This window comes from Sciurus carolinensis, chromosome 12 (assembly GCF_902686445.1).
Source record: "Sciurus carolinensis chromosome 12, mSciCar1.2, whole genome shotgun sequence".
In the NCBI taxonomy this organism is placed as follows: domain Eukaryota; kingdom Metazoa; phylum Chordata; class Mammalia; order Rodentia; family Sciuridae; genus Sciurus; species Sciurus carolinensis.
The window spans coordinates 52517181-52532759 of record NC_062224.1 but is presented as its reverse complement, the minus strand read 5'-3'; the positions used below and the strand labels follow the sequence as shown (position 1 = coordinate 52532759).

At 36.5% G+C, this 15579-nt stretch overlaps 1 long non-coding RNA gene across 1 annotated transcript; it reads left to right on the top strand.

Moving 5' to 3' along the window:
• The first annotated feature begins 687 nt into the window (after nucleotides 1-687).
• Nucleotides 688-6510, top strand: LOC124962390 (uncharacterized). Its single transcript, XR_007104466.1, has 2 exons — nucleotides 688-3882; nucleotides 5818-6510. It is a non-coding gene; the product is annotated as an uncharacterized LOC124962390 (long non-coding RNA).
• Nucleotides 6511-15579: the final 9069 nt, after the last annotated feature.

The following is a 15579-nucleotide window of genomic DNA, read 5'->3' as shown; positions in this document are numbered from 1 at the left end:
TAGAATACTATACAGATATTAAACATCAGATTTTAGAGTAGTGGCTTTCATATTTTTAATGCCACCATATTTGATACACTTGACCAATATATTTTGTTTGTGTGTGCACTTGTATTATATGAAACATATACATATATATGTATAAAACCATGTATATATGTATATATATAGTACTTATGTATGTTATACATGTCTAGAACTAAACCTTTCACAAGCAACACATTAATACATTCCCTTAGCTGCAATGTACTCTGATATTTTCCAATCTATAATATTTCATTTTTTAGTAATTGTTGGTTGCATCTCTCTAAATACATTTTCTCATTTACTAATACATTGAGTTTGAAAAACAATACTAACATGTAACATGTAACAATGATTACATTTTAATCATTTACATATACATGTTATTCATACCAGTCACAGTATAATTTCAATTTGGTTAAAAAAAAACTTTAAGAACATGTATTTTTGTATAAGAAAGTAGAAATATATAAATGATTCTATTTCAGTAAAATTTGTTTATTTGTGTTTTTTCCTATTTTTTCTCATTTTCTGTAAAGGAGATTCATTTATTTTATTTCATTTTTATTTTTTGATTCTGCGGATTGATCCAAGGGGTGCTCCACCACTGAGCTCCAGCCTCTTTTTTGTTTTATCTTTGGTGACATGGTCTTGCTAAATTGCTGAGGCTGTCCTGGAACTTGAGATCCTCTTGTGTTAGCTTCCTGAGTGGCTAGGATTCCAGGTGTGCACCACTATGCCTGCCTGTGGGAAATATTTTTAACTAAGGAAATCAAAGTGTTTGGCTTTGCTTGCTCTTTTCCAGACCATGCAGGAAGCTATTTATGTTCATAAGCTGTTGAATTTTACCATGCAATACTAGATTCTTTTAATTACTTAACATTAAGCACACAAGTCGCAAAACTAGCTGTAGAATTTCTTTTTTCCTTTTTGTTAAATCTTGAAAATTTGAGCTCATCATTAATATTCTAGGCCCTTATATACTCTCAATAGTTTTGCTAAAATTATTACTGTTTCAGTAAACTACTTGTAAGTTTACCTAGAAGAATCAGTTTCATTTAAATTAGTGAAGAACTTTCCAAACACCTAGCCCAGATTCAATTCTATCTTACCATCTTTCCTGCTGAAAAGACCTAGATTCTGTCAGCCAACTGATTAGCACATAGGATGTGACCAATGTCCCCCATTCCTCATCCTGCCATGTGTCTCCTCCCTGAGGTAAAAGTTACTTGTCCTGGGACATATGAGTTTTATTACACTTGTTTCTAGTTATTTATTCTTGAAATAAGATTTCCAATAAAGGAGTTCAACTCATGCAATTAAGTACTTATCTGGGAACTTCTATAATATTAATGTTGTTTAACAGCTATCGATTGCTTCACCAGGCCAGGTGATACAAAATAATACAGGACATCATGGAAATGCACTAGTGCAGAGAATTCAGAGAAAGCAACTTCAGAATTTAGGGGGCAGTTGGAAAGCTTCAGCAGGGAGATGGGTAAGAAGGTCACCTTTGAAGAGTGAGTAGGATCTGAACAGGTATGAGCACAGATAGGAGACCTTAGTTGAGAGAGCAGCCAGTGCCAAGGTCAACAAGAACCATTTTGTGGAGTGACAGTAGGTAGTTTAGAAGGTCAGAAAACCCAGGTCATGAATGATTTTAAAGTCTACAAGAGTATTTTTCAACATGGTAGCTAAACAACAGAGTACACTCTTAGTTCAGTCTTTATATGTGTATTTGCTGTCTCTGGTTCAACAGTATCTCATTACCACCAAGTTGTCAGCTCTTATTTCATGGCTGTGGGGCTGAGCATCTGGTCAGACCATTGAATCACATTAACAGCAGAAAGGCAATAACAAGACTTTCCCCTTTTTTTTAAATTCAAATTAGTAAAAGTAGATTTATTGAACAAGATCAGGAATTGCTTATCATAATCAAGAGCATTTTGGTGAGGGAGAATCATCATGGGCAGGCAGTCTGCATAGCCCTGTGCAGTCTGCCGGCCAAACTCTCAAGGTCTATTGAATTGACGATGCCCAAACCAGCTCTAGCTCTATCAAGAGAGGTGTCATACCAAGCTCTTTTCCCTAAATACATTATTCTAAAATAAGGAAAGTCAAGTTAAAATGCAATAGGTATTTTTGATAATTTCAAGTTTCATTTACACACGATTTTGGAACTCTATTTGAAGAGGCTTGACTTCAGGTGGGGGCTTCTAATGCTTTAATGTAGTATCTCCACCTGTTCAGTTATCAATTTAGGTTGCATTGACACAAAATAATACTTCAAAGGTATTCAATACATTACTGAAATTATATCACTGGTTGGTATAATTTCATTTACATTCTCTTTTTAAAGTTAATATTCGTTTCTGGGAATTACTATGTGGGAGTAATGCAGCATATTATATTTGCAACAAGTAAGGTTGCCAGAGGCAGAAATCTAGAGTAATATATTCATCCTAGTAATAAAATGTCTGCCATATATCTGAGAAGCCTATCCAATATTTCATATTATGTCTGGTGAAAATAAAGTTCACAGTAAAATATTCATTGTAAGTATTACACATGAAATTATCCTGTCTTCAGATTACAGTAATTGTTTCTCCATCCTGTGAGAATTGCAAGATAATTTCCATTTGTGGAAAACTCACCAAGGGTCCAAGTTAAAGAAGTTTCCCTTTCTTATTCCCAGTCCCTCACCATGACCTTACAGCCTATGCGGCATTCTAATGTACCTGAGTCCACATCCACATAAGGGAAAGACTTGGAGGTATTGAAAGAACAATAAACAAGTAGGAGTTGTCAGGGAATAGCAAGATTTGGTGGTTAAACTTTTCAAAAAATCCAAAAGATGGTGAAAACCTCAGTTTTTCTCTAGAAGATCTTCCATGGCCATCTTCTAAAAGCTCTTATTTCTCCTCAGTATGTTCAGTGTCTTATAAACTGGGAGAGACTTTTGTCCATTTTTATGGCAGTAATTAAACCTGGACCTTAATTATCCAAGCAGACATAGCTTCTCTCCATTCCTTTGTGGTACAGGTGTGCAAGAGAGGAATGTGGAAAGCTGCCCCAGGTTCTTGAACTGTAGCTAAAATAGACTCAGAACTCCTTGTTGTCATCTTTCTGTTGATATTTTAAGATCAAAAATTACATTTTAAATCAGTTAAAATCCATAACTTATTATAATTCATTAAGAAGAGTTAGGAACAAACACATAGGTTATTATTTTTGTTTGTTCCTGATTATAATGAAATCTCTACATAGTGTTTAGGATAGGAAGGAATTGGTTTGACAGTGAAGTCTAATTGTCAGACACTAGAAAACTCTTTGTTCATATGATTTTTGTATTATAGATTAGGATACTGGTCTGTATTCACTTGGGTGCCAGCTAAAGTTTCAGGTTTATTTTGTCCTGAGACTAATTATGTGCTTATTTTTCTTACACATTGTTCATTTAACAGGGATTGAAAAATCATAGCATTTTGTTTTTGTTTTGTTCTGTCTGTATTTATCTTTTCTTATAGATTAGTTTCCTCTGCAATCTGTTTCCTTTAGACTCTGACAGGAAAGATTTAAATTATACACTTATTCATGTAGTTAAAAATAGATACTGTTCATTCAGAATTAATTATCGTAAGTAGTTTGGTTTAAAATGCTATTGGTAAGACTTTTGTTTGTTTTAGTCCTTTTACTTTCTAGAATTAAGATGTTAGAATTGAGCTATAAAATTTCCCAGGTTCTTCAACTTGGAAAAATTTCATAAAGATAACTGACTTGCAAGGAAGTGCACTGAAAATGACTGTTCCACAAGGGCTGACGTGCAGACTTGGGACCAGTACATGCCTGCATAGAAGGGTCAGTGTTTTTATTTTAGAACTTTCTAAGAGAGGGCAATGGATAGCACACATAACAATGGTTTCTTTGTGCCCTAGAATACGACTGGGGTATTTTTCCTTTCCATACATGAACCAGGCATGATATGCAAATGGTTTGCGATTAGGTCCAGGTGATTTAGATCTTCAAATCTAGATGACCTACTGGGAATTCATGCTATGTGCTTTGACCCTAGTGGGTCACTTAAGTTTCCTTTTATTATTGGTTGTACCCAAGTTTGCTTTTTAATTGTCCCAGTACACAAAATCAGTATTCTTATTGCTTAGTTGTTAAGTTCATAGTTTTTTTGTTTGACTCTATTAAAATGTATGCACATGTTTTTCCATTTGTGTTCATTGTCATTCTATTATCACAAACCTCCAGGTTCACTATAGGCCTATGCTTCTGTATGGGCTTCTAAGAAAAAGTTAATTTTAAATATTTTCCAGGATAAGAGCCAGTCAACTAAACTTTTACCACATCCCATTTCTAAAGAAGTACATATGAGGCAAGTACTAGTATTTTTCATGACTTGTGGATATTTAAGGAAGAAAACAAAACAGAAAAACATAGAAAGAGAACCCTGTTTCTTTCTTAACAAATTCAGGAGGTAACACTTGCTTTCATATTTCAAATAAGAAAACAACTAAGTTTCAAATTTTAATGTGACCATTTCCCAATGAATCAAATCACATCAACAAATAGTTTTAAAAGAAATAGTTTTATATTAGTGTCTTTCCCCCATTCTTCTGCATTCACTCTTTTGCTCCCACCATATGTACTCCCTTTCATCCGACAGATGGCTTAGAGAAAGTAAGCCCTTTTTAAAAGTAAATTATTCAGGTCCGGAATAATTCAGTGGTAGAGCACTTGCTCCAGCATGTGCAAGGCCCTGGGTTCAATCTCTAGTCTCTCTCTCTCTCACACACACACACACACACACACACACACACACAATTAGAAATGAAATAGAAACCACCAACCAACAACCTACATTCTGATCAAAAATGTCAAACAACTTCTTATCTTCCTAGAATATTTATAATTAACAGGAATGATTTGGTTTTCAGTTTCAAAAAAAAAAAAGAACAAGATGAATATGTACTCAGTGTATCAGAACAATATGTGGAATCAGAATTATATTTTTCTGGGGTTAGGATTGGAGGAAGTTAGGTAGGAAAGGACAGAAAAGTGGTGACAGTTTGAAATACGGAATATGTAGACCTCTTTCTCTAGATGTACAATTAGCATCCTTTCCTCCATTAATTATAGAAGATTGGGGATAGATTCAATCTTGAATTTTTACCAGTCACACCCTCAAAGTATATTTTATTTAATTAAATCATTCCCCCTGAATTTTTCAGTATTTATAAATTCAACACTTAGTTCACAGAATGCATTCACATTATTATCCTTCAGAGCAGCTTACTAAGATTTATTGCAACATATTTCTAAGCCAGTTGGGAACCTAGGTATTGCCTCATTGCTAAGCCTCGATGGAATGTTTATGGACATGTTTTATGATTTGCTAATCTGTGCTGTGAAACCATCAGTCTGTTTGCAGTGGAAAGGAGGTGGATGAGGGTGGGGGAGGGAAAGCCACTTTGTTTGATGTGTTGGTGGGAGGAGGAAAGGGAGGAAGTTTATCTTGATGTTTGAACTAAGATGTATGTAAAAGGTTCAGTTTTCAGGGCTGGGGATGTAACTCAGTGGTAAAGCACATGCTTAGCATGTGTGAGAGCCTGGGTTAGATTCCCAGCCCTGTAGATAAAAAAGGGTTCAGTTTTGACCCTTGCATCCAAAACAAAAAAAAAGAAAGAAAGAAAGAAAAGGATGCTACTAGTAAGCAGGTTTTCAATTATCATACTTTGTTTTCTTTCTTTTTTTTTTTTAATACATGTATATTTTTTTCCTCAGGGGAAGTCTCTCACATCCAAGAGGTTAACCAGCCTTGTTCAGTCTTACTAAATGGATCATCTTGTAGCATGGAAGCAGACTGGAGTCATTGCACATACTTTGTAGCTTGTCATTGTTACCTGGATCAGAGGACATTAGACCAAGATGTTGCATGAACGAAGGACCTGAATTGTTCTATTTTGTGTACACATTAAGGCATTGCTATCTTCAAGGGACCCTTTGCCATCTCAATGCCTCCATTTCAAACTGTTGTCTGCTTTCTTCTTCCTACTAAGCTGGATCTGTGTCTTTTCCTTTTTAACCAAGTTCAAGTAAAGTAAAACTTTTTTTTCCCTTTCTTTCTCTTAAAGCTTCTGCTAGACACACAGTTCACTAAATTTCAGTCATTCACAAACTGGAAGAATTATAAAAGAAAAAAGCATATATCAATAAATATACATATGGCTTCACAATTATTAAACAATAAATTAGCACAGAAAGTTTCATGTCACCGATGTATTCACAGTCCAAAACAAGCTCATGTCTTTGTCTGATGTCTGTACATTCTCAGTTAATGTTTCTTGCATTTATTTTTATACCATATTTAAATAAGAAACACCTTTTACTCCAAATGTATCAAAGTTGAACCCTTCTCTGTAAATTTGTGTATGTTTATATTGTTGTTTTATCTTTCATTAAAAGATGCAGAATCTCTTTGCTTCTATAACTTTTTTCTTCCCTACTACAGTAAAAGGATGAGAACACATTCATAGTCATAGGTTTTCAATTTAGACTATCAATTTAAGCTAAATTTCTGAGTTTCAAGACAACCTTGGATGGTTATAGCAGTCAGGAGCAAATTGAAAGTACTTCATTTCCAGGTCAGTCCAAACCAGGTAGACTGTTTTTCTCCCACTGAAAAACACACAAATTGGTCTTCCACATTTTCAGAGCTATTTAAGGATGACTTTCTGCCTTGTTATGAATATGCATTTCTATGTTTTACTAATTAATATTTGTTAGAGTTAGACTTGAGTGTGATTTCTCAAACTGGAACTGATTTTTTAAGTACAATTCTACAAAATACCTATGGTCAGTGTTTCTTCACTTTCTGACCTTACAGATTCCTTTGAGAATAAGATGTAATTATTTACATTTCATGGTGCCTGTATTGTGAATGTTACATAAATTCTTACATTTCATCCTTATGAAAGTCCTTTAAGACCATTTCTATGGTCTTGAGAATATTGAAAACAAGAGAGGTTACAAGTATTGTTTGAAGTCACACAGCCAGATGGTTAGGTAGAGATTAAAGAAAATGGAAAATAATCCTTTCCTTCTACTCTTTCAAATGATCACATGTTCAAAAATCCCACCAGCAAACATCCAGAAGTATGACTGCAGGGCCCATGATACAACTATCCATACCTCTTAATGTAGCAGCGGTCTACTTCGTGCTTTCATGCCTTTGCTGCTCTGTCCCTGAGGCTTATCTTAAAACAGACAGGTTTTTTCCTCTTCTCTCTCCCAAATTAACAAATGAATCACACACACCCAATACCTGGAATGAATCACTTCTTTAAAAACCCTCTGTTCTCCCTGATGGGCAGAATCACAGCCTCTGGGACAGAAGTCTCCTGTGCTTCTCCTTTGCTAGCAAAGCAATAAAACTACTTTGTCCCTTTTCTCAAAATCATGTCCTCATTATTGAATTGGCATCAGGGACAGGACCCACCTTTCAGTACCATTATTTCTTTTGGTAAAAATGTGCAAATCCACATGTACTCTCACATAGGAATCATTGGTGCTGAATGTCAAAACATTCTCAGATTTAGTCCTGGAGCTCATCCATGGACCCCAGGAAAGAAACAATTCACTTCAAGGATTAGATTAGGGACCCAAAATGTTGCCCAGCCATGAGATGGGTCTGACCTCTTTCTTCTGCATTTACCAAGACATTGCAGGCTCTGGCTATCTAAAAACAAGAGCTCAAGTTATTAGTGCTCATTACTTACTATACATAAATTCAAATTCTGAAAAATTTTACCAACATTAGTGAAAAATCAGTAGTGGGGTCTGTGAAACTAGTCTATAAAATCGTCACAAAAAGGGGGAGACTTGATAGGAAAAATTTGTACATAGGCTATTATCTAAACGCTGCAAGTGGATTAAGAAAGATTTAATTTTATGTTTATATGACTTTTAAAAAAATGAATAAAATGAAAATTAAGTTAATGCACTTTCTCCCTCAAAAACAATTCAGAACAGCCTGGTACAAATGGCACTGGTGCTAGATTAAGATTCTAGTTAATAAAATCATTATTTAAAGGAGAAAAATAACCCTATTAGGAAAATATAATGGGTAAATGAACTTGAACTTGAAAAAATGATTGGCAATTTCAGTAGTTATCTTTCAAAAATTGTCACTCCTTAGAAGTCCATTCTTATTGGCAATTCCAAATTATGAATCCATGCAGAAATAAAGACAAAAGAATGGCAAAAGCCAGTAAAGAAGGGAAACTCTCAGGCAAATATCTCTATGTGAGAAACTCCTAATAAAACATTTACTCAGGTTTCCGGGTTCAAGTACATAAAAGCTTTAATGGTCTAATTGACTCCATTTATTTGCATCTGGTTGGTACTTGAATTTTTTAAAAAAGTTAACTTCAATAAGCCCTTGGCAACTATCTCCCACCCCAGTTCAGGATCATTTGATCTAGAAAGCATAGAATAAAAAATCTCTCAAGTGTCTTGAATATAATGGTTGTTCAGAAGCCTTTTTTCTACCTTAAGACCACCTTTAAAGTTATCTTCCAATGACCTGGAGTTTCTATATTCACATGGCAAAAATACTTAATGCATCATCTAAATTGCATTGAATAGAATTCTACCCTTTGCAGTACTGCAATAATACTTTTTGTGGATCTGCAAAGGATTTTCTGCTTGAATCAGAATAACAGAAATGTGGTCAGCCACCACATCTAAGCTATATCCTGACAGGTTCCAGGAAAATAAATAAATGAACCCTCCCTTGTTGTTATGACAAGTATGTAACTTGATCTTGTTAACTTAGGACTCACACAGCTTTGTCCTCCATCCTCCTGGATGAGTGCTCACTTCTCTTTAGGTGATGGCTTGCAAATAATATTGGTGTATTTACTGAAGAAGAAATAAGTAATAATTTTGGAGAGGCAAGTCTTGGCTACTACCATGGTTTTATTCCATGTACCACATGTGTTGATGGTTTCCACAAATAAGTTTGAATTTGAAAAAACACATTGAATATTCAACAGCTTCACTGTTGCCCATGACTATCTCTTTGCATATTCTAACAGCTCTCTAAAACATCAACAGAAGATAACTGAAGGTACCAATCCATCCTCTAAGCCATTTTAGGAAATAGTGCATGACACTGAAAAGTTTAAGCAATGTAAAGATTGGAGAAGGAACTAAACTTACGTATCACATACAAATATCTCATATGTTTTGTTATAAGATGCATTTGCATCTTTTCATTGAGAATTTTATACCCTAGAATTCACTTTTACAAAGACACCAAATAATGCATCAAACATACAATGTTGTTATCTAAAAACCCCATTAAAGCAAAAATTTGCATACATCCTGGATGTTTAGGGAAGTTTTCCTGGAGCAGAAATATAATGTGTTCATAACTTCATTTTCAAAATGGTCATTAGTGACTGGATAGACATGACTACTTCTTGATTAGTAAGTTGATTCATAAATCTTAATGTCTTTAGTAGGTTATAGGACCTTAATTACTTCACACTTGTTTGGAAATCCAATAAATCAGAGAGCATTTAATATCATTCTAAAGGTTAATAACATCTAACTCCAGTATTATAAATAATGTATGTAAATCACCAAGTACAATTATTGCTACATAATTGGTAAGGAAATAATGTTCATCTTACTTTCTTCTGCTTCTTTTTCTCCAAAATTAATCTTTATAAAAAGATAAAAGAAGTTTCCAAATACCCTTCCTACCTGGTATGAGTCAAAGATGTAGTTCGGGAAGCCAAAACTGAGTGTTGAATCAGGATATCAGAGCTCAAGAAAGACCAAGAGTGTAGGCAGAAGTGATGGAGGGTTGGGAACAAGATAGTGTCAATAAAGCTTTAGGACCAAGAGAGTTGATACTCGACTAAGAGAAGGAGACCATCCTAAAACAGAATCCTCTGGAAATTCCTCACCTGAGTAGAATAAAAAGTCTTGTGAGAACCAAATCAATCTGAGAGTAGTTAGTGGTAGTAGAGCAGGGGTGAATTCACCTGTGTTAATTTGATTTCTGCCAGTATCACAAAATACCTGAGATAAACTACTTATAAGGAGGAAGAGTTTATTTTGACTCATGGTTTCAGTCCATGGTCATTTAGCCCTGTCACTTTGGGTTTGTGAGTGCACAGTATACAGTAGTGGAAGTACATGTTGAAAGAGGATTATTTGCCCCATGGAGATTATTGGCCCAGAAGAAAAAAGAGAGAGGGGCTTGGGTTCCAAAATGCCTCTTCAAGGGCACACTCCCAATGACCTAACTTACTCCCAACAGGCCACACCTCAAAAGGTTCCACCCTCCCAATAGCAACAAAGATTGGCCATCAAACCTTCAGCAGACAGATTTTTGGAAAATATTTACAATTCAAACCACAACAAACCCTGTCTTTCTCAGTTCAGGGTGTCCAAAGGTATTTTTGTCTGTACCCAAAATATAAGTACAGGAACTTCTTTCTCCTGTACACAAAAGTTACCAGAAATCTCCCTCAGTGCATAAGGAAAAGGGAATTCATAACCCCACAGGAAGACTGAATGAATGATTTGACCTGGGAAGTCCAGACCCATAGGCTATTGATTCCAAGATTCAGTGGATGGGGTGTTTGCCTAAGCCCTTGTCACTCCAAAGGAAATTGATTAGATCAATTTGAAAAGTATCTTAAAATAACTGTATTTAAATCCTTAAAGTGATAGAAGATGGGGGCGATCCAAGATGGCAGCCTAGAGGGAGACTGCACCCCCAGTCGCTCCAGAACCCTGGAGTTAAGAAGGGGAGGCATTGAGAGACTCGGACTGAAATAGAGCCACGGGTGAGTCTGCCCACTGGGTAAAGCTCGGTCCGGGTGGCAGGCCCAGATAGAGGTGGCTTATCGGAGCCGGGCAGGGCAGCTAGAGTCATCCACAGGCAGCCCTGCGCACTCCGGCGGTGGGCCCCACCCACACAGCCAGCTTCTCCAAGTTCTCGGAACAGAACTGGCCCGCTAGTGAGAGCCTTTCTGACCAGAACAAGCTCCGAGTCCCAGAGCCCCTGCAGCGCAGTGTACTCCAGCAACGAACCAGCGGAGAGCCGCGATCCGCAAACAGCCACTGGGATTAGGGCAGGGCAGCCAGAGACCTCTTCAGGTGGCTCTGCCCACTCCGGCTGCAGGCTCTCTTCACGGGGCGATCCAAGATGGCGGCCTAGAGGGAGACTGCACCCCCAGTCGCTCCAGAACCCTGGAGTTAAGAACGGGAGGCATTGAGAGACTCGGACTGAAATCGAGCCACGGGTGAGTCTGCCCACTGGGTAAAGCTTGGCCCGGGTGGCAGGCCCAGATAGAGGTGGCTTATTGGAGCCGGGCAGGGCAGCTAGAGTCTTCCCAAGGTAGCCTTCCACACTCCGGCAGTGGGCTCCTCCCACACGGCCAGCTGCACGGCCCAGGCCCACAGTGAGAGCATTTCCGCACAGAGCCAGTTCCAAACCATGGAACCAGTAGGGGGCTAGGGGCAGTTTTCTTTGGATGAGCTGCTTTATCAGATTCCTCCAAGACATCAGGCTACTGAAGCCTGGGAGGTGATACACTGGAAATCTACCGGAACACTATAAGCCAGTAGCGGAAAACTGCAATATCTCAGGGTCCCACTGACAACTGACCAATATGAGAAAACAAGGGAAGAAAATGTCCCAAACAAACCTAGATACTACATCAATAAAACCCAATGACAGCACAGCAGAAGAAATGTCAGAAAGGGAGTTCAGAATGTACATAATTAAAATGATCAGGGAAGCTAATGAGGAGATGAAAGAGCAAATGCAGGCATTGAAGGAGGAGATGAAAGAGCAAATGCAGGCATTAAATGATCGCACCAATCAACAGTTAAAAGACCAAATACGGGAAGCAAGAGATCATTTCAATAAAGAGTTAGAGATACTGAAAAAAAAAAACAAACTGAAATACTTGAAATGAAGGAAACAATAAACCAAGTTAAAAACTCCATAGAAAGCATAACTAATAGGATAGAACACCTGGAAGACAGAACCTCAGACATTGAAGACAAATTATTTAATCTTGAAAGCAAAGTTGGCCAAACAGAAAAGATGGTAAGAAATCATGAACAGAATCTACAAAAATTATGGGATATCATGAAAAGGCCAAATTTAAGAATTATTGGGATTGAGGAAGGCTTAGAGAAACAAACCAAAGGAATGAACAATCTATTCAATGAAATAATAACAGAAAATTTCCCAAATCTGAAGAATGAAATGGAAAACCAAGTACAAGAGGCTTATAGGACTCCAAACATACAAAATTACAACAGACCCACACCAAGGCACATTACTATAAAATAACTAACATACAAAATAAAGACAGAATTTTAAAGGCCGCGAGAGAAAAGAATCAAATTGCATTCAGAGGGAAGCCAATAAGAATATCAGCAGATTTTTCAATCCAGACCCTAAAAGCTAGAAGGGTCTGGAACAACATATACCAAGCCCTGAAAGAAAACGGATGCCAACCAAGAATCTTATACCCAGCAAAACTTACCTTCAAATTTGACGATGAAATAAGATCCTTCCATGATAAACAAAAGCTAAAGGAATTTACAAAAAGAAAGCCAGCATTACAGAACATTCTCAGCAAAATATTCCATGAGGAAGAGATGAAAAACAATGATGCAAATCAGCAACAGGAGGCGCTAGCCTAAAGGAATAGCCAAATAAAGGAGAAACCAAATCATGTCAAAAACAAATATGAGTCAATTGACTGGGAATACAAATCATATCACAATAATAACCCTGAATGTTAATGGCCTGAATTCATCAATCAAAAGACACAGACTGGCAGATTGGATTAAAAAGAAAAATCCAACAATATGCTGCCTGCAAGAGACTCATCTCATAGAAAGAGACACCCATAGACTAAAGGTGAAAGGATGGGGAAAAACATACCATGCACACGGACACAGCATAAAAGCTGGAGTATCCATCCTCATCTCAGATAATGTGGACTTCAAACCAAAACTAGTCAGAAGGGATAAAGAAGGACATTACATGCTGCTTAAGGGAAGCATAAATCAGCAAGACATAACAATCATAAATATCTATGCCCCGAACATTGGCTCATCCATGTACGTCAAACAAATCCTTCTCAATTACAGAATTCAAATAGACCACAACACAATAATACTAGGTGATTTTAACACACCTCTCTCACCACTGGATAGATTGTCCAAACAAAAATTGAATAAAGAAACTATAGATCTCAACAACACAATCAGCAATTTAGACTTAAAGGACATATATAGAATATACCATCCAACAAAGAACGAATACACTTTCTTCTCAGCAGCACATGGATCCTTCTCTAAAATAGACCATATTTTATGCCACAAAGCTACTGTTAGCAAATACAAGAAAGAAGATAGAGATACTACCTTGTACTCTATCAGATCATAATGGATTGAAATTAGAAATAAATAACAGAATAAAAAACAGAAACTTCTCCAATACCTGGAGACTAAATAATACACTATTATATGATGAATGGATAACAGAAGACATCAGGAGGGAAATAAAAAAATTCTTAGAAGTAAACGAGAACAAAGACACATCATATCAAAATCTCTGGGACACTATGAAAGCAGTACTTAGAGGAAGATTTATTTCATGGGGTGCATTCAAAAAAAGAAGTAGAAATCAACAAATAAACGACTTAACACTACAGCTCAAAGCACTAGAAAAAGAAGAGCAGACCAATACTAAAAGTAGTAGAAGACAGGAAATAGTTAAAATCAGAGCCGAAATCAACGAAATCGAAACAAAACAAACAATTGGAAAAATTAACAAAATAAATAGTTGGTTCTTTGAAAAAATAAATAAAATTGATAAACCCTTAGCCACACTAACAAAGAGAAAGAGGGAGAAAACTCAAATTACTAAAATTCGGAATGAACAAGGAAACATCACAACAGACACGAGTGAAATACAAAACATAATTAGAAGCTATTTTGAAAATCTATACTCCAACAAAACAGAAAACCTCGAAGACATCAACAAATTTCTAGAGACATATGAACTACCTAAACTGAACCAGGAGGACATACACAACTTAAATAAACCAATTTCAAGCAATGAAATAGAAGAGGTCATCAAAAGCCTACCAACAAAGAAAAGTCCAGGACCAGATGGGTTCTCAGCCGAGTTCTACAAAACCTTTAAAGAAGAGCTCATTCCAATACTTCTCAAACTATTCCATGAAATAGAAGAGGAGGGAACCCTACCAAACTCGTTCTATGAAGCCAATATCACCCTGATACCTAAACCAGACAGAGACACATCGAGGAAAGAAAATTTCAGACCAATATCCTTAATGAATATCGATGCAAAAATTCTCAACAAAATTTTAGCAAATCGCATACAAATATATATTAAAAAGATAGTTCACCGTGATCAAGTGGGTTTTATCCCAGGGATGCAAGGTTGGTTCAACATTCGGAAATCAATAAATGTCATTCACCATATCAACAGACTTAAAGTTAAGAATCACATGATTATTTCAATAGATGCAGAAAAAGCATTTGATAAAATACAGCATCCCTTCATGCTCAAAACACTAGAAAAAATTGGGGTAGTGGGAACATTCCTAAACATTATAAAGGCAATCTACGCTAAGCCCATGGCTAATATCATTCTAAATGGTGAAAAACTGAAAGCGTTCCCCCTAAAAACTGGAACAAGGCAGGGATGCCCTCTTTCACCGCTTCTATTCAACATCAGTCCTTGAGACTCTAGCCAGAGCAATCAGACAAACCAAAGAAATTAAAGGGATACGAATAGGAAAAGAAGAACTCAAACTATCCCTGTTCGCTGATGACATGATTATATATTTAGAGGAACTTGGAAATTCCACCAGAAAACTTTTAGAACTCATAAGTGAATTCAGTAAAGTAGCAGGTTACAAGATCAATGCTCATAAATCCAATGCATTTTTATACATAAGTGATGAATCTTCAGAAAGAGAAATTAGGAAAACTACCCCATTCACAATAGCATCGAAAAAAATAAAATACTTGGGAATCAATCTCACAAAAGAGGTGAAAGACCTCTACAATGAGAACTACAGAACACTAAAGAAAGCAATTAAAGAAAACCTTAGAAGATGGAAAGATCTCCCATGTTCCTGGATAGGCAGAATTAATATCGTCAAAATGGCTATACTACCTACAGTGCTATACAGATTCAATGCAATTCCAATTAAAATCCCAATGATGTACCTTGCAGAAATAGAGCAAGCAATTATGAAATTCATCTGGAAGAATAAAAAACCTAGAATAGCTAAAGCAATCCTCAGTAGCAAGAGCGAAGCAGGGGGTATTGCAATACCAGATCTTCAACTCTACTACAAAGCAATAGTAACAAAAATGGCATGGTATTGGTACCAAAATAGACAGGTAGATCAATGGTACAGAATAGAGGACATGGACACAAACCCAAATAAATACAATTTTCTC